At 37.3% G+C, this 22,753-nt stretch overlaps 1 non-coding gene across 1 annotated transcript; it reads left to right on the top strand.

Annotated features, from left to right (window-relative positions):
* The first annotated feature begins 16,325 nt into the window (after positions 1 to 16,325).
* LOC148572129 (small nucleolar RNA R71) lies at positions 16,326 to 16,433 on the top strand. Its single transcript, XR_015908634.1, has one exon. It is a non-coding gene; the product is annotated as a small nucleolar RNA R71 (small nucleolar RNA).
* Positions 16,434 to 22,753: the final 6,320 nt, after the last annotated feature.

The raw sequence follows: 22,753 nt of genomic DNA, 5'->3' as shown, positions 1-22,753 counted from the left end.
ATATGGTTAGAAAATTTAACAATCGAAATTTGATAATTTAAATATGATATTTGGACTCAGTGAATTTTTTTGAGTCGGAAAACATAGTTTTCTGAATAAAAAAGCGTACTGGAAATTTGATCGACAGTACCGGCTGCGATCTGTCCGATACTGTGGCTGAGAAAATTAATTAGAAGAGAATAATTTTAAGAAATAAGAATTTATAATTTGGGAAGATAGAAATATTTAAAATACGATTTAAAACTCTAATCTTAAAAGTTTTGGGCCAACGGATTAAACCAAGTGAACCGGACTAAAGTGGACCCAAGACCTAATATATATAGACCTTAGTTATGAGCATTTCAGCTCATTAACCCTAAAGAAAGAGAAAGAGGCGCAGCTATGGAGAAGAGAGGAATAAGAGAGAAAATCCTAACTCCATCAAACTTCAAATCACCATAACTTTCTCTCCGGAACTCCGATTGACGAGCTGTTTGCGGCTATGCGTTCCTCTTCTCATCCTCTTCGATTCTTTCTAATTATTGTGGTGAGTATTCCATTCATCTCTGCTCAGTTTTCGAAATTCTCTACTGTTACGCGTTTTTGGATAGTTAGTATTAAAATCTTGTGATTTTGGTTGTTTAGAAATACTCTAACATAGATTCTAAGTGGGTTCTATCTCTATTTCATATGGACTAAGGTGAGAAGTGCTCAAACCCTTGTGATTTATCATTTTCATGAACCCTAGGTTGATTGTAAGTGTGAAATTGATTATGTTAGAGTATTGGTTGATTTTGGTGCATAATTGGGTGGTTGGTGTTGCTTGTGGAGCTTTGGTGAGGCTTGGAGTTAAGGGTTGGTGGAGACTTCCAAGAAGAAGCTCAATTATTTTGGCTACAAGAGGTACGGTTTAAGTTTCATTTAAGTACCGTGTGGTGTGATGAGAATTCCTAAGCTAGATGCCCCTAAGATTAAGTTTGGATTGTGTAAATAGTTGGTACTAATATACATCATTTGCATATGTTTGAATTGTTTGGGTTTGCCTATTTGTTTGGATTGCTATATCATATATGCTATGTTACCTGACTATATGCTATCTGTTCTACTTGTACCTTATTTGTGTATTACTTGTCTATATTGATTGTGTTTGTACAATTGAGAGGTCCCTCATGCTGGTGTCAATTGACGCTGAGGGCTATTCTTATTGAAATAGAATAATGATATGATTAATTTAAAATGATGATTATTGAATGAGATAATTTGAGTTCCCTGGATAGACGTAGTGAAGTGATTTCACTACTCCAGGTTGATATTGAGATAATTTGAGTTTCTTGGGTAGACGCAGTGAAGTGACTTCACTTGCTCTAGGTGAGAATATGAAGTATTGATATAGAATTATTGAGACAAAGTAACTGGTGATGGTTTGGCTTATGATTCTGATTCTGATTTGTCGGAGAGTTAGAAAGTTGGGAAGCATAAGAAATATGAATTAAATTTAGCATTTCCTTATGACAGATGCCTATTAATGGATTAGCAAGAACATAGGATGAATATTTGGTGAAATAAAATTTAGGATGCTTTGTAAGTTTTTATTACAATGCATTGTATATATTTGGCATTTTTACCGTACTGGGAACTGATGAGCGGATAATTTATACCCTTTTTGGCATTGTTTTTACATAGTTTTTAGTATGTTTTAGTTACTTTTTATTATATTTTTATTAGTTTTTATGCAAAAATTATATTTCTAGACTTTACTATGAGTTTTTGTGTTTTTTTTGTAATTTCAGGTATTTTCTGGCTGAAATTGAGGGTCCTGAGCAAAAATCTGACTCAGAGGCTGAGAAAGGACTGCAAATGCTGTTGGATTCTGACCCTCCTGCACTCAAAGTGGACTTTCTGGAGCTACAGAAGCCCAATTGGCGCGCTCTCAATTGCGTTCGAAAGTAAACATCTTGGGCTTTCCAGCAATATATAATAGTCCATACTTTTCCCGAGATTTGATGGCCGAAACTGGCGTTCAAACACCCACCAGAGACCCTTTTCTGGCGTAAAATGCCAGAACTGGAGTTAAACGCCCAAACTGGCACCCAAGCTGGCGTTTAACTCCAAGAATGGCCTATGCATGTGAAAGCTTCAAAGTTCAGCCTAAACACTCACCAAGTGGGCCCCGGAAGTGAATTTCTGCACTATCTGCACTTAGTTACTTATTTTCTGTAATCCCTAGTAACTAATTTAGTATAAATAGCAGTTTTTACTATTGTATTCGCATGCTTTATCATCTTTGATATACTTTTGGAACAGACTTTTATGTTACGTTTTGGAGGCTGGCCATTCGGCCATGCCTAGACCTCTTTCTCTTATGTATTTTCTACGGTGGAGTTTCTACACCTCATAGATTAAGGTGTGGAGCTCTGCTATTCTTCATGAATTAATGCAAGTACTATTGTTTCTCTTTCAATTCACGCCTACTTCTTCTCCAAGATATACTCTCGTACTTAATTCAGTTAAGTCAGAATGAAGGGGTGACCCGTGACAATCATCCACTATCTTCGTTACTCGCTTAGCCAAGATCTGCGTGCCTGACAACCACAAGCGGTCTACATGATATTCAACGTAGTCATTGAACGACAGCCGGAGTATATTCTCTTGGGTCTCTGATCTACGGACCGAGTCTGGAAGATTAGAACCTTCGTGGTATAGGCTAGAACCAATTAGCAGCATTCTTGAGATCCGAAAAGTCTAAACCTTGTCTGTGGTATTCCGAGTAGGACATAGGAAGGGATGTCTGTGACGAGCTTCAAACTCGCGAATGTTGGGCGCAGTGACAGTGTGCAAAAGGATAGAGAGATCCTATTCCGACGCTAGTGAGAACCGACAGATGATTAGCCATGCGGTAGCTGTACCTGGTATTTTTCATTCGAGACGAGAAATTCGACAGTTGATTAGCTGTGCAGAAATAGTACCTGGTATTTTTCATCCGAGAGGATCATACAGCTTGCCATGAAAGGGAGCACGCATGATTGGAAGAAGACAATAGGAAAGCAGAGGTTCAGAAGCAACAAGGCATCTCCAAACGCTTATCTGAAATTCCCACCAATGAATTACATAAGTATCTTATTTTATGTTTTATTTATCTTTTAATTATCAAAACCTCATAACCATTTGAATCCGCCTGACTAAGATTTACAAGATGACCATAGCTTGCTTCAAGCCGACAATCTCCGTAGGATCGACCCTTACTCACGTAAGGTATTACTTGGACGACCCAGTGCACTTGCTGGTTAGTTGTATCGGAGTTGTGAAAAATGTGATCACAATTCTGTGCACCAAGTTTTTGGCACCGTTGCAGGGGAATGTTCGAGTTTGGACAACTGACGGTTCATCTTGTTGCTTAGATTGGGTAATTTTATTTTATGTTTAAGCTTTTTATTTTTATTTTCGAAAAAAAAATATTTTGTTCTTCATAAAAAATTTTTAAGAATGAATTCTAGAGCTTCTTGAGATATGTTGAAGCCTGGCTGGCTGTTAAGCCATGTCTAATCTTTTGGACCGAGGTTTCCACTTTCCATTGTAGAAAGGACATGTCTGTATTTGTTATGCCATGTCTAATTCTTTTGGACCGAAGCTTTAGACTAACATTGCACGAATCCTGGAATTCTTATTAAAATTTTTGAATTTCTTTAATTTCTAATTCCAAAATTTTTTTGAAAAATATACAAATTTTTTTTTAATAAAACCATAAAAACAAAAAAAAATTTTGTGTTTCTTGTTTGAGTCTAATGTCAAATTTTAAGTTTGGTGTCAATTGCATTTTTTAATTTTCTTAAAATTTTCGAAAATTCATGCATCATGTTCTTCTTTGATCTTCAAGTTGTTCTTGATGATTTCCCTTGTTTGATTTTTAATTTTTCTTGTTTTGTATCTTTTCTTGTTTTTCATATGCATTTTCGAATTCATAGTGTCTAAACATTAAAAATTTCTAAGTTTGGTGTCTTGCATGCGTTTCTTTTCTTAAAAATTTTCAAAAATATGTTCTTGATGTTCATCATGATCTTCAAAGTGGTCTTGGTGTTCATCTTGACATTCAAAGTGTTCTTGCATGCATTATTTATTTTAATCTTAAATTTTTATGTCTTGTGTCATTTTGTTATTTTCTCTCTCCTCATTAAAATTCAAAAATAAAAAATAATATCTTTCCCTTATTTTACTCATAAATTTCGAAATTTTGGGTTGACTTAGTCAAAAATTTTCAAAATTTAGTTGTTTCTTGTTAGTCAAGTCAAAATTTCAATTTAAAAACTTTATCTTTTCAAATCTTTTTCAAAAATCAAATCTTTTTCATTTTTCTTTCATGATTTTCGAAATTTTTTTTAATTAATTTTTAAAATCTTTCTCTTAATTTTATTTCATAATTTTCGAAATTATTGCTAACATTTAATGTTTTTATTCAAAAATTTCAAGTTTGTTACTTTTCTGTTAAGAAAGGTTCAATCTTTAAATTCTAGAATCATATCTTTTAGTTTCTTGTTAGTCAAGTCATCAACTTTAATTTTAAAAATAAAATCTTTTTAATTTCTTTTTCAAATCTTTTTCAAAATAAATTTCAAATCATATCTTTTTCAAAATTTTAATTTCAAAATCTTTTTCTAACTTTTTATCTTTTCAAAATTTATTTTCAAATCTTTTTCAATTAACTACTTGCCTTTTTGTTTGATTTTAAAAGTTTACTAATTCTTATCTTTTTCAAAACCACCTAACTACTTTCTCTCTCTCTCTAATTTTCGAAAACCACTAACCACTTTTTCAAAATTCTTTTTAATTAACTAATTGTTTTAAATTCTAATTTTATTTTATTTCTTTTAATATTTTCGAAACTAAGTTAATTAATTAAATAAAAACAAAAATATTTTTCTTTTATTTTAAAATTAATATTCGAATACTCTCTCCCTCTCATCTCTTTCTATTTATTTTATTTATTTACTAACACTTCTCTTCTACTCATAATTCGAACCCTCTCTCTCTCTCTCTCTGTGTTCGAATTTCTTCTTCTTCATTCTCATTCTATTCTTCTTTTCCTTTGACACATAAAGGAATCTCTATACTGTGACATAGAGGATTCCTCTTCTTTTCTATTCTCTTCTTTTTCATATGAGCAGGAACAAGGATAAGAACATTCTTGTTGAAGTTGATCCTGAACCTAAAAGGACTCTGAAGAGGAAGCTAAGAGAAGCTAAAGCACAACACTCTGGAGAGGACCTTACAGAAATTTTCGAAAAATAAGTTTACATGGCAACCGAAATAGTGGAGATGCTAGGAAGGTGCTTGGTGACTTTACTTCACCAACTTCTGACTTCTATGGAAGAAGCATCTCAATTCCTGCAATTGGAGCAAACAACTTTGAGTTTAAGCCTCAATTAGTTTCTCTAATGCAGCAGAATTGCAAGTTTTATGGACTTCCATTGGAAGATCCTCATCAATTCTTAGCTGAATTCTTGTAAATCTGTGACACTGTTAAGACCAATGGGGTTAATCCCGAGGTCTACAGACTTATGATTTTTCCTTTTGCTGTAAGAGATAGAGCTAGGATATGGTTGGACTCACAACCTAAAGAAAGCTTGAACTCTTGGGAAAAGTTGGTCAATACTTTCTTGGCCAAATTCTTTCCACCTCAAAAGTTGAGCAAGCTTAGAGTGGAAGTCCAAACCTTCAGACAGAAGGAAGGTGAATCCCTCTATGAAGCTTGGAAAAGATACAAGCAATTGATCAGAAGGTGTCCTTCTGACATGCTTTCAGAATGGAGTATCTTATATATATTCTATGATGGTCTGTCTGAATTGTCCAAGATGTCATTGGACCACTCTGCTGGTGGATCTCTTCATCTGAAGAAAACGCCTGCAGAAGCCCAGGAACTCATTGAGATGGTTGTAAATAACCAGTTCATGTATACTTCTGAAAGAAATCCTGTGAATAATGGGATGATTGACGTTAGGATTTTTGCCAGTAAAGAATGTCATAAAAGCAGTCGTGTTGTAGATATAGTCTCTAAACCGACAAAAATCCCTTCCTACAAACGTTTTGGTTGTCACAAGTAACAAACCCCTTTTTAAAATTGATAACCGAGTATTTAAACCTCGGGTCATCTTCTCAAGGAATTACAGGGAGGTGTTCTTATTATTGATTATGAAAAAGTGTGTTTTTGGGGAATGTTGAGTTTGGGCAATGGGCACAGATATATTTAAATGACAAGTAAAATAAATAAATAACTGGAAACTAAACTCTTGGAAAGGTAAGAGAAATTGAAAGTCCTATCCTGGTTATCCTTATCAATTGTGATGAGAATTGGATTTTTCTCCCACTTTGTTATCCTCTAACTATGCAGGTAAGTTAAGTATATGAATTAATTCTGATTCCTCAGGTCCTAGTCTTTCCTTGGGAAAGGCTAGAGTTATTGGAACTTGAATTAATTCTTGAAGAATTCCAATTTTCAATCAACAATGAGTTTGATAACTCAAGTGTCTTCAATGACTCAACCAAAGCCAAAAGGGAAAAATGTCTACTTGAATGAAAATAATTTGGATACACAAAGAGCAGTAATAAATTAAAGAGAGCAATCATAAGTCTGAAAATACCTCAAATTATATCAAATAAAGAAATCAATTCTAACATAGAGTTCATAAATTAAATTGAGAAAGTAAATAAAAATAAAGAACCTGGGATTGAGAGTCACTCCTAAAACTAAGAGAAATCCTAAATCCTAATCCTAAGAGAGAGGAGAGAACCTCTCTCTCTAAAAGCTACATCTACCCCTAAAATTGTAAATATGAAAGCCTGATCACGAATGGATGTATTTCCCCACTTTATAGCCTCTAATCTGTGTTTTCTGGGACGCAAACTGGGTCAAAAACAGTCCAGAATTCGCTGGTTTCGAATTTTGCCACGCTGGATTTCTGTCACTGTGACGTGACCGCATGGATCACGCGGTCGCGTCGCCTAGTGTCAGGGGAACTATAACATATTATATATCAAATCGAAGCCCCGAACGTTAGCTTTCCAACGCAACTGGAACCGCGTTGTTTGGACCTCTGTAGCTAAAGTTATAGCCGTTTGAGTGCAGAGAGGTCAGGCTGGACAGCTTAGCAATTTCTCCAACTTCTTGCATTCCTTCCACTTTTGCATGCTTTCTTCCCATCCTCCAAGCCATTCCTGCCTTATAATATCTGTAAACACTTAACACACATATCAAGGCATCTAATGGTAATAAGAGAGGATTAATAATAAGCAATTATAAGATCAAAGAAGCATGTTTTCAATCAAAACACATAATTAGGAAGGAAATATAAAACCATGCAAATAGTATGAATAAGTGGGTAAAGAGTTGGTAAAAACCACTCAATTGAGCACAAGATAAACCATAAAATAGTGGTTTATTAATGACTCAGAAGAAAGGAGTTCTTGATATTGACACTCTGAATGCTATATTGGCTCAGAATAAAATATTGACTCAGCAAGTCAATATGTTTTCTCAGAATCTGACTAGAACACAAGCTGCATTCGGCAGTACTAAAGAGGCCGCCTTTGAAGGAGAAACTTATGACCCTGAGAATCTTGCAATGGAAGAGGTGAATTACATGGGAGAATCCTATGGAAACACCTACCATCCTTCATGGAGGAATTATCCAAATTTCTCATGGAATGATCAACAGAAGCCTCAACAAGGCTTCCATAATAATAATGGTGAGAAAACTCGGTTTGGCAATAGCAAACTTTTTCCATCATCTTCTGAGCAACAGACAGAGAATTCTAAGCAGAACCTCTCCAACTTAGCAACCATAGTTTCTGATCTATCTAAGACCACTCTCAGTTTCATAACTGAAACAAGGTCCTCCATCAGAAATTTGGAGGCACAAGTGGGTCAGTTGAGTAAAAGAGTGACTGAAACTCCTCCTAGTACTCTCCGAAGTAATACAGAAGAGAATCCAAAAAGAGAGTGCAAGGCCATAACCATATCCAAAGTGGCCGAACCTATAGAGGAGGAAGAGGCAGTGATTTCCAGTGAGGAGGACCTCAATGGACGTCCACTGACCAATAAGGAGTTCCCTATTGAGGAACCAAAGGAATCTGAGGCTCATATAGAGACCATAGAAATTCCATGGAACTTATTGTTGTAATTCACCAGCTCTGATAAGTATTCTTCCTCTGAAGAAGATGAAGATATTGTTGAAGAACAAGTAGCTCAGCATCTAGGAGTAATCATGAAGCTGAATGCCATGTTATTTGGTAATGAGACTTGGGAGGATGAACCTCCATTGCTCATCAATGAGCTGAATGCTTTGGTTCAACTGAAATTACCTCAGAAGAAATCGAATCCTGAAAAATTCTTAATACCCTGTACCATAGGCACCATGACCTTTGAGAAGGCTCTGTGTGACCTGGGGTCAGGTATAAACCTTATGCCACTCTCTGTAATGGAGAAACGAAGGATTTTTGATGTACAAGCTGCAAGAATCTCATTAGAGATGGCAGACAAGTCAATGAAACAGGCTTATGGACTTGTAGAGGATGTCTTAGTAAAGGTTGAAGGCCTGTACATCCCTGCTGATTTCATAATCCTAGACACTGGGAAGGATGAGGATGAATCCATCATCCTTGGAAGACCCTTCCTAGCCACAGCAAGGGCTGTGATTGATGTGGACAGAGGAGAGTTAGTCCTTCAATTGAATAAGGACCACCTTATGTTTAAGGCTCAAGGATCTTCTTCTGTAACCATGGAAAGGAAGCATGAAAAGCTTCTCTCAATACAGAGTCAAACAGAGCCCCCACACTCAACTTCTAAGTTTGGTGTTGGGAGGCCACCATTAAGCTCTGAGTCTCTGTGAAGCTCTCTAAGAGCTCACTGTCAAGCTATTGACATTAAAGAAACGCTTATTGGGAGGCAACCTAATGTTATTTAATTATATTTATTTTTATAGACATTTGTTTTCCATTGTTATTTTATGTTTTCTTTAGGTAGATGTTCAGCCTGGTGTTTAATGCTAGAAAAGGTAGCAGAGATGGCGTTAAACGCCAAAAATGGCACACAGAGGGCGTTTAAATGCTAGAAAGGTGCAGGGACCAGAATTCCTTGACACCTCAGGATCTGTGAACCCCACAGGATTTCCACCTACCCTAACTCTCTTCTTCTCTCCTCTTCACACCTTTCCATAACACTCTTCCCCAAATATCCTTGACCAATCACATCAATACCCATTCTCCAAACACCACTCACCTATCAAATCCTACCCTCTTCACCACTCACATCTATCCACTACTCCCCAAAAACCCATCATAAAATCCCACCTACCTCACCATTAAAATTCAAAATATTTCCCTCCCAAACCCAACCCCTTCATACACGACTTCCCTCTCTCTCTTACCCTATAAATACCCCTCCTTACCACCTTCAATTTCACATTTCATAAACACTTAAACCCCCCTTGGCCGAATCCAACACACCCATCTATCCCCTCCATTTCTTCTTCTTCTCCTCCTTTCTCTCTTTTTTTTTGCTCGAGTAGGAGCAAACCTTTTAAGTTTGGTATGGGAAAAAGCTCTACTTTTTATTTTTCCATAACCATTAATGGCACCTAAGGCCGGAGAAACCTCTAGAAAGAGGAAAGGGAAGGCAATTGCTTCTACCTCCGAGTCATGGAAGATGGAGAGATTCATCTCAAAGGTCCATCAAGACCACTTCTATGAAGTTGTGGCCAAGAAAAGGGTGATTCCTGAAGTCCCCTTCATGCTCAAAAAGAGTGAATATCCGGAGATCCGACGTGAAGTTCGAAGAAGAGGTTGGGAAGCTCTCACCAACCCCATCCAACAAGTCAGAATCTTAATGGTTCAAGAGTTCTATGCTAATGCATGGATCACTAAGAACCATGATCAAAGTATGAACTCGAACCCAAGGAATTGGCTCACAATAGTTCGGGGAAAATACTTGGATTTCAGTCCGGAAAATGTGAGGTTGGCATTTAACTTGCCAGTGATGCAAGGAGATCCTCATCCTTTTACTAGAAAGGTCAACTTTGATCAAAGGTTGGATCAAGTCCTCATGGACATCTGTGTGGAAGGAGCTCAATGGAAGAGAGACTTCAAAGGCAAGCTGGTTCAACTGAGAAGGCTTGACCTCAAGCCTGTGGCTAGAGGATGGTTAGAGTTCATCCAATGCTCTATCATCCGTACTAGCAACCGATCTGAAGTTACAATAGACTGGGCTATCATGATCCATAGTATCATGATTGGAGAGCAAGTAGAAGTTCATGAGATCATACCTCTAGAACTATATAAGGTGGCAGACAAACCCTCCACTTTGGCAAGGTTAGCCTTCCTCATCTCATCTGTAACCTATGCAATTCAGTAGGAATTGTCATAGAGGAAGATATCCTCATTGAAGAGGACAAACCCATCATTAAAAAGAGGATGGATCAAACAAGAGAGCCCACTCATGGACCTCAACAAGAGCATGAGAAAATTCCTCATCAAGAAATCCCTGAGATACCTCAAGGGATATACTTTCTTCCACAAAACTATTGGGAGTAACTAAACACCTCTTTAGGAGATTTGAGTTCCAACATGGAGCAATTAAGAGTGGAGCACCAAGAGCACTCCATCATCCTCCATGAAATCAGAGAGGACCAAAAGAGCCATGAGGGAAGAGCAACAAAGGCAAGGAAGAGACATTGAGGAGCTCAAGCACTCCATAAGATCTTCAAGTGGAAGAACTAGCTGCCGCCACTAAGGTGGACCCGTTCTTTAATTTCCTTGTTCTTATCTTTCTGTTTTTCAGTTTCTATGCTTTATGTTTTGTCTATGTTTTTGTCTTTATTACATGATCATTAGTGTTTAGTGTCTATGCCTCAAAGCTATGAATGTCCTATGAATCCTTCACCTTTCTTAAATAAAAAATATTTTCTGAAAAAGAAAAAGAAGTACATGAATTTCAAATTCTATCTTGAAAATAGTTTAATTATTTTGATGTGGTGGCAATACTTTTTGTTTTCTGAATGAATGCCTGAACAGTACATATTTTTTACAGTAAAGTTTATGAATGTTAAAATTGTTGGCTCTTGAAAGAATAATGAAAAAAGAGAAATGTTATTGATAATCTGAAAAATCATAAAATTGATTCTTGAAGCAAGAAAAAGCAGTGAAAAGCAAAAGCTTGCGAGAAAAAGGCAAAAAAATGGCAAAAAATAAAAAAAAAGCAAGCAGAAAAAGCCAATAATCCTTTAAACTAAAAGGCAAGGGTAAAAAGGATACAAAGCTTTGAGCATTAATGGATAGGAGGGCCCAAAGGAATAAAATCCTGGCCTAAGCGGCTAAATCGAGCTGTCCTTAACCATGTTCTTGTGGCGTGAAGGTGTCAAGTGAAAAGCTTGAGACTGACCGGTTAAAGTCGTGGTCCAAAGCAAAAAAGAGTGTGCTTAAGAGCTCTGGGCACCTCTAACTGGGGGCTCTAGCAAAGCTGAGTCATAATCTGAAAAGGTTCACCCAGTTATGTGTCTATGGCATTTATGTATCCGGTGGTAATACTGGAAAATAAAATGCTTAGGGTCACGGCCAAGACTCATAAAATAGTTGTGTTCAAAAATCAACATACTGAACTAGGAGAATCAATAACACTATCTAAATTCTGAGTTCCTATGGATGCCAATCATTCAGAACTTCAAAGGATAAAGTGAGATGCCAAAACTATTCAAGAGACAAAAAGTTACAAGTCCCGATCATCTGATTGGGGCTATGTTTCATTGATATTTTGGAATTTATAGTATATTCTCTTCTTTTTATCCTATTTGATTTTTAGTTGCTTGGGGACAAACAACAATTTAAGTTTGGTGTTGTGATGAGCGGATAATTTATACGCTTTTTGGCATTGTTTTTAGTATGTTTTTAGTAGAATCTAGTTACTTTTAGGGATGTTTTTATTAGTTTTTATGTTAAATTCACATTTCTGGACTTTACTATGAATTTGTATATTTTTCTGTGATTTCAGGTATTTTCTGGCTGAAATTGAGGGACTTGAGCAAAAATCAAATTCAGAGGTTGAAGAAGGACTGCTGATGCTGTTGGATTCTGACCTTCCTGCACTCAAAGTGGATTTTCTGGAGCTACAGAACTCCAAAAGGCGCGCTCTCAACAGCGTTGGAAAGTAGACATCCAGGGCTTTCCAGAAATATATAATAGTCTATACTTTGCCTGAGTTTAGACGACGCAAAAGGGCGTTGAACGCCAGTTCTATGCTGCAGTCTGGAGTTAAACGCCAGAAACACGTCACAAACCAGAGTTGAATGCCAAAAACACGTTACAACTTGGCGTTCAACTCCAAAAGAAGCCTCTACACGTATAAACTTTAAGCTCAGCCCAAGTACACACCAAGTGGGCCCCAGAAGTGGATTTATGCATCAATTACTTACTTCTGTAAACCCTAGTAACTAGTTTAGTATAAATAGGACTTTTTACTATTGTATTAGACATCTTGGGACGTCTAGTTCTTAGATCATGGGGGCTGGCCATTCGGCCATGCCTGAACCTTTCACTTATGTATTTTTCAACGGTAGAGTTTTTGCATTCCATAGATTAAGGTGTGGAGCTCTGCTGTTCCTCATGATTTAATGCAAAGTACTACTGTTTTATATTCAATCCAACTTATTCCGCTTCTAAGATATCCATTCGCACCCAAGAACATGATGGATGTGATGATTATGTGACGCTCATCATCATTCTCACTTATGAACGCGTGCCTGACAAACACTTCCGTTCTACATGTAAACAAGCTAGAATGAGTATCTCTTAGATATCTAATACAGAGGACCGAGTCCGAGATATTAGAATCTTCGTGGTATAAGTTAGAACCCATGGATGGCCATTCCTGAGATCCAAAAAGTCTAAACTTTGTCTGTGGTATTCCGAGTAGGATCTTCTTTGATCTGGATGAACCTCCACCTCTTCTCCAATCATGATGCTATGGATCATGATGGCCCGGTCTATAGTAACTTCAGACCGGTTGCTAGTGGGAATGATTGAGCGTTGAATGAACTCCAACCATCCTCTAGCTACAGGCTTAAGGTCCAGTCTTCTCAGTTGAACCGGTTTGCCTTTTGAGTCAATCTTCCATTGAGCTCCTTTCACACATATGTTCATGAGGACTTGATCCAACCTTTGATCAAAGTTGACTCTCCTTGTGTAGGGGCGTGCGTTCTCTTCCATCATTGGCAACTTGAACGCCAACCTCACAATTTCTGGACTAAAATCTAAGTATTTCCCCCGAATCATGGTGAGATAATTCTTTGGGTTCAGGTTTTTACTTTGATCATGGTTCCTAGTGATCCATGCATTAGCATAGAACTCTTGAACCATTAGAATTCCGACTTGTTAGATGGGGTTTGTTAGAACTTCTCAACCTCTTCTTTGGATCTCATGTCGGATCTCCGGATACTCATTTTTCTTGAGTTTGAAAGGGACCTCGGGGATCACCTTCTTCTTGGCCACAACATCATAGAAGTGGTCTTGATGGGCTTTGGAGATGAATCTTTCCATCTCCCATGACTCGGAGGTGGAAGCTTTTGTCTTCCCTTTCCCTTTTCTAGAGGATTCTCCGGTCTTAGGTGCCATCAATGGTAATGGAAAAATAAAAAGCTTATCCTTTTACCACACCAAACTTAGAATATTGCTCGCCCTCGAGCAAGAGAAGAAAGAAAAGAAGAAGAAGAAGAAGATATGGAAGAGAGGGAGAGAGGGTTGTGTTTTGGCCAAGAAGGGGATGAGAGGGTTGTGTTGTGTGAGAATGAAGAAGAATGGAGAGGTTTATATAGTGGAGGGAGAGGGGTTAAGGTTCGGCCATATGGGGTGGGTTTGGGTTGGAAAGTGATTTTGAATTTTGAAGGTAGGTGGGGTTTATGAGGTAGGTTTATGGGGAAGAGTGGATGGATGTGAGTGGTGAATAGGTAATAGGGAAGAGAGAGATTGAGGTCATTGGTGAAGGATTTTGGGGAAAGGTGTTTATTGGGAAGAGAGGATGAATGAGAAGAGGGGAGAGGATGAGTGGAGGTAGTGGGGATCCTGTGGGGTCCACAGATACTGAGATGATCCTGTGGGATCCACAGATCCTGAGGTGTCAAGGATTTACATCCCTGCACCATTAAGGCATGTAAAATGCCTTTGCATGCAATTCTGGCGTTTAAACGCCGAATTGATGCTTGTTCTGGGCATTCAACGCCCAGATGCAGCATGTTTCTGGCGTTGAACGCCAGTTCTATGCTTGTTTTTGGCGTTCAGCGCCAGCTTTCCTCAGTGTGCATTCCTGGCGTCTGAACACCAGGATGCTGCTTGTTTTTGGCGTTCAACTCCAGATCCATGCTCTGTTCTGGTGTTGAACGCTAGCCAGATGCTCCTTACTGGCGTTTAAACGCCAGTAAGCCCTTCCTCCAGGGTGTGATTTTTCTTCTGCTGTTTTTGATTCTGTTTTTAATTTTTCTATTTATTTTGTGACTCCACATGATCATGAACCTAATAAAACATGAAAGAACAATAGGAATGAAAATAAAATAAAAATTGGGTTGCCTCCTAACAAGTGCTTCTTTAATGTCAATAGCTTGACAGTGAGATCTCATGGAGCCTCACAGATGTTCAGAGCATTGTTGAGACTTCTCAACACCAAACTTAGAGTTTGGATATGGGATTTCAACACCAAACTTAGAGTTTGGTTGTGGCCTCCCAACACCAAACTTAGAGTTTGACTGTGGGGGCTCTGGTTGACTCTGCAGTGAGAGAAGCTTTTCATGCTTCTTCTCCATGGTTACAGAGATAGATCCTTGAGTTTTAAACATAAGATTGTCCTCATTTAGTTGAAGGATCAATTCTCCTCTGTCCACATCAATCACAGTTCTTGCTGTGGCTAGGAAGGGTCTTCCAAGGATGATGGCTTCATCCTCTTCCTTCCCAGTGTCTAGGATTATGAAATCAGCAGGGATGTAAAGGCCTTCAACCTTTACTGACACGTCCTCTACCTGACCATAAGCCTCTTTTCTTGAATTGTCTGCCATCTCTAATGAGATTCTAGCAGCTTGCACCTCAAAGATTCCCAGTTTCTCCATTACAGAGAGTGGCATGAGGTTTATTCCTGATCCAAGGTCACATAGAGCCTTCTCAAAGGTCATGGTGCCTATGGTACAAGGTATTAGGAACTTTCCAGGATCCTGTTTCTTCTGAGGCAATCTCAGTTGATCCAATACATTTAGTTCATTGGTGAACAGGGGAGGTTCATCTCCCCAAGTCTCATTACCAAATAGTTTGGCATTCATCTTCATGATTGCACCAAGGTACTTGGCAACTTGATCTTCAGTAACATCCTCATTCTCTTCAGAAGAAGAATACTCATCAGAGCTCATGAAGGGCATAAGGAGGTTCAATGGAATCTCTATGGTCTCTAAATGAGCCTCAGATTCCTTTGGTTCCTCAAAGGGAAACTCCTTGTTGATCACTGGACATCCCAGGAGGTCTTCCTCCTTGGGATTCACATCCTCCCCTTCCTCCTTGGATTCGGCCATGATGGTCATTTCAATGGCCTTGCACTCTCCTTTTGGATTTTCTTCTGTATTGCTTGGGAGAGTACTAGGAGGGGTTTCAGTGATTCTTTTACTCAGCTGGCCCACTTGTGCTTCCAGATTTCTAATGGAAGACCTTGTTTCATTCATGAAACTTAGAGTGGCCTTAGATAGATCAGAGACTAAATTTGCTAAGCTAGATAGATTCTGCTAAGAATTCTCTGTCTTTTGCTGAGTGGATGATGGAAAAGGCTTGCTATTGCTAAACCTATTTCTTTCACCATTATTAAAGCCTTGTTGAGGCTTTTGTTGATCCTTCCATGAAAGATTTGGGTGATTTCTCCATGAGGGATTATAGGTATTTCCATATGGTTCACTCATGTAATTCACCTCTGCTATTGCAGGATTCTCAGGATCATAAGCTTCTTCTTCAGAAGATGCCTCTTGAGTACTGTTGGATGCAGCTTGCATTCCATTCAGACTCTGGGAAATCATATTGACTTGCTGAGTTAATATTTTATTCTGAGCCAATATGGCATTCAGAGTATCAATTTCAAGAACTCCCTTCTTCTGAGGCGTCCCATTACTCACAGGATTCCTCTCAGAAGTGTACATAAACTGGTTATTAGCAACCATGTCAATGAGTTCTTGAGCTTCTGCAGGCGTTTTCTTTAGGTGAATGGATTCACCTGCAGAAGTATCCAATGACATCTTAGCTAATTCAGACAGACCATCATAGAATATATCCAGGATGGTCCATTCTGAAAGCATGTCAGAAGGACACTTTTTGGTCAGTTGCTTATATCTTTCCCAAGCTTCATAGAGGGATTCACCTTCTTTCTGTCTGAAGGTTTGAACATCTACTCTAAGCTTACTGAGCTTTTGAGGAGGAAAGAACTTGGCTAAGAAAGCCGTGACCAGCTTATCCCAAGAGTTCAGGCTATCTTTGGGTTGAGAGTCCAACCACACGCTAGCTCTGTCTCTTACAGCAAACGGGAAAAGCATAAGCCTGTAGACCTCGGGATCAAGCCCATTGGTCTTAACAGTATCACATATCTGCAAGAATTCAGTTAAGAACTGAAAAGGATCTTCAGATGGAAGTCCATGAAACTTGCAGTTCTGTTGCATCAGAGACACTAATTGAGGTTTAAGCTCAAAATTGTTTGCTCCAATGGCAGGGATTGAGATGCTTCTTCCATGTAAATTGGAATTAGGTGCAGTAAAGTCACCAAGAATCCTCCTTGCATTATTATTATTTTCGGCTGCCATCTCCTCTTCCTGTTCGAAAATTCCTGTAAGGTTGTCTCTGGATTATTGTATTTTAGCTTCTCTTAGTTTCCTTTTCAGAGTCCTTTCAGGTTCAGGATCTGCTTCAACAAGAATGTTCTTGTCCTTGCTCCTGCTCATATGACAAAGAAGAGAATAACAAAGAAAACATGAAATCCTCTATGTCACAGTATAGAGATTCCTTTGTGTGAGTAGAAGAAGAAAAGAATGTAATGTAAAGAAGAGAAGAGGAAGAACTCGAACACAGAGAGGGAGGTGGTGTTCGAATTTTTGGATGGGAGAGAGGTGTTAGTAGATGAATAAATAAATAGAAGGAGATGAGAGAGAGAATTTCGAAATTTAATTAAAATTAAATTTGAAAGTTAGATTTTGAAAATAAATTTTAAAAAGGAGTTGATGATTTTCGAAAATTAAAGGAAGAATAAAATTAAAATTAAAATTTAAAATAATTAATTAATTAAAAAGAAATTTTGAAAAAGGAGAGAGGGAATTTTCGAAAATGAGAGAGAGGATTAGTTAGGTAGTTTTGAAAAAGATATGATTGAAACAAAAAGATAAGATTGATTGAAAAAGTTTTGAAATTTGTTTTTGAAAAAGATATGATTGAAATTTAAAAAGATATGATTGAAACAAAAATATAAGATTTGAAAATCAATTTTAAAAAGATAAGAAGTTAGAAAAGATTTTGAAATTGAATTTGAAAAAAAGATATGATTGAAATTTTAAATTGAAGATTTGAAAAGAAAATTAAAAAGATTTGATTTTGAAAACTAAAGTTGATTACTTGACTAACAAGAAACTAAAAAGATATGATTCTAGAGTTTAAAGATTGAACCTTTCTTACTAGGCAAGTAACAACTTGAAATTTTTGAATCAATCACATTAAATTAAATGTTAGTAACTAATTCGAAAATCATGAACTAAAATTAAGAAAAAGATTTTTGAAAATTAATTTGAAAAATTTTCGAAAATTTTAGAAAGAAATTTTGAAAAAGATTTGATTTTTGAAAAAGATTTTGAAAAGATAAGATTTTTAAATTGAAAATTTGATTTGATTCATAAGAAACAATTAAATTTAAAAACTTTTTGACTAAATCAAATCATATTTTCAAAAATTTTGAGTAAAATAAGGAAAAGATATTTTTTGATTTTGAATTTTTAATGAAAAAAGAGAAAAACATGAAAAAGACTCATAACATAAAAATTATGAATCAAAACACACAATGTATGCAAGAACACTATGAATGTCAAGATGAACACCAAGAACACTTTGAAGATCAAGATGAACATCAAGACTTATTTTTGAAAATTTTTAATGAAAGAAAAATATGCAAGACACCAAACTTAGAAATTTTCAAACTTTAGAAACTAACAAATTAAAAATGCATATGAAAAACAAGAAAAGACCCAAAACAAGAAAATATGAAGATCCAACAAGAAGACTTACCAAGAACAACTTGAAGATCATGAAGAACACTATGAATGCATGAATTTTCGAAAATTTTTAGAAAAATAAAAATATGCAATTGACACCAAATTTAAAAATTGACTCAAGACTCAAACAAGAAACAACACAAAATATTTTTGATTTTATGATTTTATTAATTTTTTTTTGTATTTTGTATATTTTTATTTTTTTTGAAAACATATATAGGGAAAAGGAAGCAATGAATTCATAGTCCTCAATCAAGATTCCAGGAATCATACCAGGTTAGTCTAAAGCTTGATGGCCAGCCAAACTTCAGCATACCATTTTGAAACTTTAGAATTCATTCTTAAAAATTTTTAAATAATTTTCGAAAACAAAGGGAAAAGAAATTTTTTTTTGAAAGATTTTTGAAAATAAATTGTTTTTTTTTTGAAAATAAAACGAAAAAGAAAATTACCTAATCTGAGCAACAAGATGAACCGTCAGTTGTCCAAAGTCGAACAATCCCCGGCAACGGTGCCAAAAACTTGGTGTTGTTGCCGGATCAAACTTGGCACTGGTGTTACCGGAAATAAATGCGAAATAAATCCCCGGCAACGACGCCAAAAACTTGGTGCACGAAATTGTGATCCCTGGTAATGGCTCCAAAAACTTGGTGCTCTAATCTTAATTCATAATTTGTCACAACTTCGATACAACTAACCAGCAAGTGCACTGGGTCGTCCAAGTAATAAAACTTTACGTGAGTAAGGGTCGATCCCACGGAGATTGTTGGTATGAAGCAAGCTATGGTCATCTTGTGAATCTCAGTCAGGCGGATATCAAATGGTTATGGAGTTTTCGAATAATAATAATAAATAAACAGAAAATAAAGATAGAAATACTTATGTAGTTCATTGGTGAGAATTTCAGATAAGCGTATAGAGATGCTTTCGTTCCTCTGAACCTCTGCTTTCCTACTGTCTTCATCCAACCAGTCCTACTCCTTTCCATGGTAAGCTTTCTGTAAGACATCACCGTTGTCAATGGCTATATCCCATCCTCTCTGTGAAAAAGGTCCAAATGCTCTGTCACGGCACGGCTAATCATCTGGAGGTTCTCGATCATACTGAAATAGGATTCACCCTCCTTTTGCGTCTGTCACTACGCCCAGCACTCGCGAGTTTGAAGTTCGTCACAGCCATCCCTTCCCAGATCCTACTCGGAATACCACAGACAAGGTTTAGACTTTCTGGATCTCAGGAATGGCCATCCATGGGTTCTAACATATACCACGAAGATTCTAATATCTCGGACTCGGTCTTCTGTATTAGATATCTAAGAGATACTCATTCTAGCTTGTTTACATGTAGAACGGAAGTGTTTGTCAGGCACGCGTTCATAAGTGAGAATGATGATGAGCGTCACATAATCATCACATTCATCATGTTCTTGGGTGCGAATGGATATCTTAGAAGCGGAATAAGTTGGATTGAATATAAAACAGTAGTACTTTGCATTAAATCATGAGGAACAGCAGAGCTCCACACCTTAATCTATGGAGTGCAGAAACTCTACCGTTGAAAAATACATAAGTGAAAGGTTCAGGCATGGCCGAATGGCCAGCCCCCATGATCTAAGAACTAGACGTCCCAAGATGTCTAATACAATAGTAAAAAGTCCTATTTATACTAAACTAGTTACTAGGGTTTAGAGAAGTAAGTAATTGATGCATAAATCTACTTCCGGAGCCCACTTGGTGTGTGCTTGGGCTGAGCTTGAAGTTTACACGTGCAGAGGCTTCTTTTGGAGTTGAACGCCAAGTTGTAACGTGTTTTTGGCGTTCAACTTTGGTTCGTGACGTGTTTCTGGCGTTTAACTCCAGACTGCAGCGTAGAACTGGTGTTCAACGCCCTTTTGCGTCATCTAAACTCGGGCAAAGTATGGACTATTATATATTGCTGGAAAGCCCTTGATGTCTAATTTCCAACACCGTTAAGAGCGCGCCATTTGAAGTTCTGTAGCTCCAGAAAATCCACTTTGAGTGCAGGGAGGTTAGAATCCAACAGCATCAGTAGTCCTTCTTCAACCTCTGAATCTGATTTTTGCTCAAGTCCCTCAATTTCAGCCAAAAAATACCTGAAATCACAGAAAAACACACAAACTCATAGTAAAGTCCAAAAATATGAATTTAACATAAAAACTAATAAAAACATCCCTAAAAGTAACTAGATCCTACTAAAAACATACTAAAAACAATGCCAAAAAGCGCATAAATTATCCGCTCATCACCTAGACCTCTTTCTCTTATTATTTTCTACAGTGGAGTTTCTACACCTTATAGATTAAGGTGTGGAGCTCTGCTATTCTTCATGAATTAATGCAAGTACTATTGTTTCTCTTTCAATTCAAGCCTACTTCTTCTTTAAGATATACTCTTATACTTAATTCAATTAAGTCAGAATGAAGGGGTGACCCGTGACAATCACCCACTATCTTCGTTACTCGCTTAGCCAAGATCCGCGTGCCTGACAACCACAAGCGGTCTACATGATATTCAACATAGTCATTGGACGACAGCCGGAGTATATTCTTTTGGGTCTCTGATCTACAGACCGAGTCCGGAAGATTAGAACCTTCGTGGTATAGGCTAGAACCAATTGGCAGCATTTCTGAGATCTGGAAAGTTTAAACCTTATCTGTGGCATTCCGAGTAGGATCTGGGAAGGGATGTCTGTGACGAGCTTCAAACTCACGAATGTTGGGCGTGGTGACAGTGTGCAAAAGGATAGAGAGATCCTATTCCGACGCTAGTGAGAACCGACAGATGATTAGCTGTGCGGTAGCTGTACCTGGTATTTTTCATTCGAGACGAGAAATCCGACAAGTGATTAGCCGTGCAGAAACCGTACCTAGTATTTTTCATCCGAGAGGATCATACAGCTTGCCATGGAAGGGGGCACACATGATTGGAAGAAGACAATAGGAAAGCAGAGGTTCAGAAGCGACTAGGCATCTCCAAACACTTATCTGAAATTCCAACCAATGAATTACATAAGTATCTTATTTTATGTTTTATTTATCTTTTAATTATCAAAACCTCATAACCATTTGAATCTGCCTGACTAAGATTTACAAGATGACCATAGCTTGCTTCAAGCCGACAATCTCCGTGGGATTGACCCTTACTCACGTAAGGTATTACTTGGACGATGACGAACGGGATTTCTGTTAGTAAAGAAATTTTACAGATAAAGTCTCGTTGCTAGTATAGTTTCTAAACCAACAAAGAATCCTTTCGTACAAAAACTTGTTTATCACTAAAGCAAACCCAATAAAATTTATAACCAAAGTATTTAAACCTCGAGTCGTCTCTCAAGGAATTGCAGGGAGGTGTGATTTATTATTGGTTATGGAAGATTATCTTTTTGGGGTTTTTGAATAATGAACAGGAAAAGTAAATTGCAAGAATTAAAATAATAACTAATAAAGCTCTTAGCAAGGTATGAGAACTGGAAATCCCATCCTAATTATCCTTATCAAGTGTGATGAGAATTATTTATTGTTCCCACTTAGTTAACCCTTACTAAATAAAGGAAAGTAAAGTGGACTAATCAATTTGATTCCTCAAGTCCTAGTCAACTCCTTTAGAAAGACTAGCCTTAAAGAAATCCAAATCAATCAGCAAATTCTAATTTTCAATCAACAGCTGAGTTTGATAACTCAAGTGTCACGAATTACTCAACCAAAGCCAAGAGGAGAAAATCTATTCGAATAAAAATGCCTTTTCATCAATTAAAGCTAAAAATATCATAAATCTGAAATACCTCAAATTGCATTAAATAGAAATTAAAATCTAACATGAAGAGTTCATAAGCCAATTTGGCTAAATAAGTAATTACCAAGAGAAATAGATAAACCAAAGTACTAGAATAAATAAAAGTAGATAAGAGAAACTAAATTAAAAGAACATTGAACCTGGAATTGAGAAGAAGCAATCCTAAAACTAAGAGAAATCCTAAATCCTAAGAGAGAGGAGAGAGCCTCTCTCTCTAGAAAACTACATCTAAAACCTAAAATTGTGAATTATGAATGTTGTATCCATGAATGAATGGGTTCCCCTACTTTATAGCCTCTAATATGTGTTTTCTGGGTCAAAAATTGGGTCAAAAACAGCCCAGAAATTGCCCTCAGCGATTTTTGATACGTCCAGCACGCGGCAAAGTCACGCGTACGTGTCGTCCATGCGTACGCATGGATTGATTTTTCTCCAGGTCACGCGTGCGCATGATCCAAGCGTGCGCATCGCCTATCCTCAAGGAAACTATGGTAAATTATATATCGTTGCGAAGCCCCGGATATCAGCTTTCCAACTCAACTTGAACTGCATTATTTGGACCTCTGTAGCTCAAGTTATGGTTGATTTAGTACGCAGAGGTCAGGCTGGACAGCTTAGCAGTTCCTTCAGTTTCTTGTATTCCTTCCACTTTTGTATGCT

This window comes from Arachis ipaensis, chromosome B3, assembly GCF_059453495.1.
Source record: "Arachis ipaensis isolate K30076 ecotype BB chromosome B3, ASM5945349v1, whole genome shotgun sequence".
NCBI lineage: Eukaryota > Viridiplantae > Streptophyta > Magnoliopsida > Fabales > Fabaceae > Arachis > Arachis ipaensis.
The sequence above is the reverse complement of the archived record's forward strand: the minus strand, read 5'-3'. Positions and strand labels throughout refer to the sequence as shown.